This window comes from Acyrthosiphon pisum, chromosome A2 (genome assembly GCF_005508785.2).
Source record: "Acyrthosiphon pisum isolate AL4f chromosome A2, pea_aphid_22Mar2018_4r6ur, whole genome shotgun sequence".
NCBI classification, from domain to species: Eukaryota; Metazoa; Arthropoda; class Insecta; order Hemiptera; family Aphididae; genus Acyrthosiphon; species Acyrthosiphon pisum.
In genome coordinates this window covers 25586732-25592066 of record NC_042495.1, presented here as the reverse complement: position 1 = coordinate 25592066, position 5335 = coordinate 25586732, and positions in this window count along the sequence as shown.

Genomic DNA, 5335 nt, shown 5'->3' with positions numbered 1-5335 from the left:
CAAGCTTTTTTTATCCCAACAAAATAAAAATTTTATTGATATTTTTAGAAAAAAAAACTATTAAAAAATGGAAAATAAAAATGTCCGTAAAGAGCTCAAAATACATCAAAATATTTTGAAAATGTTATGGTGTATAGAAGATGCTAAGATAAACAATCAGTCAAAATTTCATGTATCTACGGTAATTTTTTTTAAAGTTACACCAAAAACCAAATTCAATTTTGTGAAAAATCGATTTTGCGTAAAAATTCCCGTTTTTCCTTAATTTTTCTTTTGTTTTTCCCGGCGCTTTTGAAAACCACTGGGAAATTTAAATTTTGACCTCCCCAATGCACCAACGATATTCACTTTCCCATCGAACGAGATACTGAAGTCGAAAATCGAAGCATTATTTCGACTACTTATCGTGTACACAGACACAAAAATAAAAAAAAAATAAAAAAAAAAAACACACATCATTGTAAAATCAATACATTCATCGTTTCACTCAGAATCTAAAAGTTGAGGGTATTTTAGAAATTTGTTTTTAATAAGTGTCTAAAATTAGAATTTCGAAAAAATACGTAAAAATCGCAAAGTTTTTTGGATTCAGAAATTCGTAAATTTTTTTCTATTTAAACCTAAGATTTAAAAAACGTGTAAGTCGTGGATGTCGCTCTACTGTACAGTAGGTTACAAGTGATGGGTTACTGTAATGGATGGAATTAAATTTGAATACAATGATATTATATCATTGTATACGAAAAACGATTCTGAGCGCTGACGGTTTATCTGTCTAAGATATATTATAGATTATTAAAAGTTTTCAAATCTTAGATTTAAAATTTTTTTTTATGAATTTCTAGCTTAAAAACAATTTGCGAATTTTTGTGATTTTTACGTATTTTGTCAAAATTCAAACTTTGAATGCTTATAAAAAAAATTGTGCTAATACTAGCTAGTAGTAAAACAACAAATACGTAAAATTATTAATAAAGAGTAAAATTAAATATTTTAGCACAAATTTGCAAAAAAACGTGGAGTGGCTTAAGAGATGCTTATAGGAGATCATCCAAAAAATTAATAACTGTTTCTGGTCAAAAATCTAAATTTGTTAAGAAATGGAAATTTTCCGATGAAATGGAATTTTTGAAAAAGCACATGAAAGAAAGAGAATCTATTAGTAGTGTGAACAGGGTTAGTGATGATGATGATGCCGAGTTGTCTTATTCAAATAATGAAGAAACTCGTTCGGAATACATGAGTGAAAATTCAGATGGATCAATTGAAGTTGGTCAAGAAGTTATAGAGCCATTATCAAATCAGAGTGTAAAAACATCTGCACCTTCAACTAAGCAATCATTTCCTAAAAAAAAATTTAAAAAAAATGAAACGAACACTGACTCCACTGTACCTCAAAATGCATCAGCTACACTTATGAAATTTATTTTAGACAACAGAGACAACAAATCGAGCGAAGCAGATAAAAAATTAGACGCTTTAGATCAATTTTTTTCTTCTATTTGTTCAACAGTGAAACAGTTTTCTCCATATTTGCAACATGTTGCTAAGAATAAAATTTTTTCAATAGTATCTGAAATGGAATTGGAACAATTAAAGTATACACAACCACAAACATACTTGAATACTTTTACAGATCAACAATTAGCTGTAGCTCATCCATCAGTTCAGCCATACAACTTTCAAAACATCGAAACATCAACAGACAATGTATCTCAATTTTATAGCTCAGTACCTACTACTTCTTCTTCAACTGGTACCTATTTTCAAACAAGTACAGAAGAAAATATTTAAATTTTTTTATCAAAATCGTGTACATTAATATTTTGAAGTTTAATTTATTTTAATTTATATGTTTTATACTGTTTTAATTAAATAATGTTGTTTTTTATGTTTTATTATAATAATATAATGTAATATTGTTATAATATATTTATATTTTAAAGGTGGAATAATATTATGTTTTGATAGGGTTTTTTTTTGATTGAACATTTTTTATTATAACTTATTTATGTTATACCTACAGATGAATTTATTTATTTTGAAGTTTTATTATATAACTAATATATTATTATTATCATTCATGTCTTAGAATTGTCTAATTTGTTTTGCATTATTCTTAGTTCTTTTTAATATAGAAAAAAAAAAGTTCTTGCAAAAATATAAAAATGTTGTATGATTTTCATATTATATCGCATGACGCATATATTGAATCTTCACATATAAAATCATAGCCCCCCCCAACTTTTTCCATGGATTTCCACCAATGCTTGATATGAAGATCCTTGTGTAAATTCAAAGAGTGGAAGTAACAATGTTGTATTTTATTATTTCATTAAAGTGAGTAATACCATTTGTACTTGGAAAGGAATACTGAAAACCTAAACATTTTAATTTCTAAATAAAATTATATAAATTTGAATGTTTTTTCACCGGTGTTTGCCGGTTTGTATGTTCACATTACACAGACACTAAACGTACCGACACAGACCGGCACGGACCGGACCGTCAAAACATTCTTTCGGATGATGGTCGGTCGGTCCGGTCGGTGCCGGTCCGTGCTGGTGCGGTGACGGTACTCACCAATGTGCATTATCTCATATAAACTAATAATATAATATTTTGTCGTGCTGGTACGTGCTGTGCCGTGCCGTGCCGTGTCGGACTAGTGTGAATCGGGCTTAAGAATAGTTCTTAAAAATGGTAAAATAATATATTATATTGTACAAGAACCAGTGTACGTATGTTGGCCGGGAAAACGTCTCTTCCCGGGCGCAACGCAAGACAATAATAATATAACAACAATAATAAGATAATAATAACACGTGCGATAATCGCAACAATGATAATCAGGGCTCGTAATTTCATGCATCTGCATGTTTTTTTTTGCTACACCGGAAAACATGCTAGCTGAGATACAAATCCATTTCATATCAATAGTAATAATAATAAGAAGTTTGATAGTGCATGTTTTTGCATGTTTTGGGTGCAAAGGCATATTTGGCTTAAAGTCAATTTTTTACAGTCGTTAGTGCATATTATTTCATAAAAATATTATTTTAGACAAATATTTGAAATGTTTCTTGTTTCTTATTTACTTTCCTGTTTACAAAATTATAGTGTTTTGATTTATTTTTATTCAGTGAGCGTGTGACTACCTAATGTCCTAGTACCTACATACTTATTTAGATTTTATGCGTTTTACGAAATATCGCGGAAACAGTGTAATCGCTACCAGTCTACCACTACCATCCTCCACGGTATAAAGTGGCAGCTTCTCACCAACCAGCATTTATAATTTTGTACATTGCTACACTCTACAGTATAGTTTTCTTACACTCGCTGATGAGTTTACTCGGATGAGTCGTATGCGTTTATCCATTCAATTTCCTGTTTTAGTGTTTTCATGTGAGGTATTGGCGATCAAAAGCTTATCAATTTACTGGCCAGCGGGGGGTGGTCTGAAACGGGCCAAATGGAAAAATAACATATAAATAATACACAGCGCGCCTGTTTCAGCTTATCAATTTGATAAGCTTTTGATCGCCAATAGGTAGGTTACTACTGTACACATTATTCATATTTTATTTTAACAATGCCGAAAGAAAAACAAACAGTTGCGGGCCGTTTGCAAAATTTTGTGGAGGAATTTGAATTTTTTATAATTTATGGATTAATTCTTATTGTTTTAAAACTTTTTCATGATTTTTTTTACATAATGCATATTTTAAAAATGTTAGAGCATAATATAAATGCATATTTTCGAACTTTTTTGTGCATATTTTAATGCATATTTTGACAATTTTTAGTGCATGAAGTAACGAGCCCCGATGATAATATAACTACCGGTCGGCACATGCGCCGCGGTGGGGCGGTGTATCGGCGGCAGCGACTGCAACTACAGCTGCGGCAGCGTGAACGAGACGACAGGCTGGCGAAGCGGGGCGCGGCGGCTGTTGACGACGGCGAATGGCCGGATTACGTAACGCGAATTATGCAATCACGGCACTGAGAGCGGCGTCGCACGCGGGACACAACTACCCATGTCGTGTCGTGTCGTGTGAATTGTGAATTCCGAATCAGGACGATACCAACTTGGCATCTAATCAAAATATAATAGATACCATAGGTATTAGATAGATAAGATAACAGTAAACAAATCTACCAAGGCGTAAACATTGTGACCAGTTGAATTAAAATTCAACTTCACGGTAATCGCGGTATCGTGTTGGTCGACACGCTTACATATTTTATTTTGGTGAACCAACCAGAAAAAACGATTTTGCACGACACGACACGACACGGGCAGTTGTGAACCCGCCTTTAGGTATGCACACAATAATCAGATCGATGGCGAACGATGACGTGTTGCCGATCGCGATACGAACCATGGCCCGTCGGAATCGGACGACTACGATGATGACCCGACGCGAAGTACCTAATCACGGACGCGGGTAATTGGCGGCAACGCCTTTCTGTCGCACGACGGACGACGGGTCGACGATAGTCGCAACGACGTCGGAAACGATAAAAACAGCGTCGAAAACAATATAAACGAAGGAATGTGCGCGGATAAAGCACACCACGCGAACCCGGGGTCGTCGCTAAACGGCACCAGAACAACGGCCGGACGCGACCACGCGCACACGGTCAGCTCTCGTAGAGCGCACGGAAAAGACAGGTTAAACCATGGTAGATTATAGTCTCGCGGACCGGTTGCCAAATCGTATATTGGTAACGGCGGCAAGTTCGAACAGGTATTATCAGTGGCGTATATAGGGGGGGAGGCCCCCTGGGCCAGGGCCCATAGCGAAATTGCAGGTTCAATTAAAGCATTGCATGTATATTTACACAGTTTTTCACCATGATTAAGTTAGCCGGTTGATTAAAATCGTTTTTGAGGAATCAACAAGAAAATGTTATTTCGTCATTTCTTGCTTTGATGACTTATTGACTTTGATGTTAAATTCATAGTAAGATAACAGTGAAATATTATATAAATGACACGACTGTCCATGTTTTTAAAATAAGAACCAAAAAATTAATATTACATAGTAATTATAAAATTGAATTGCGCAATTTTTATCTGTACTGTATATAATGTCATAATTATAACCACTCCCACCAGCTCCCTAAAAATGTATAATTATGGCTATGTTAGTCGTGCTACGCTTGTCTAGTGATAACGATAAATTGGCCCATAGTGAATATAATTCATATATACGCCACTTGGTATTATGATGTATTATGACCTGATGACACATGACCACGAATTAAGATATACAGGATACGAAACGAACTTGTGATAAGTGAAACCCGCACCTTCTCACATTGC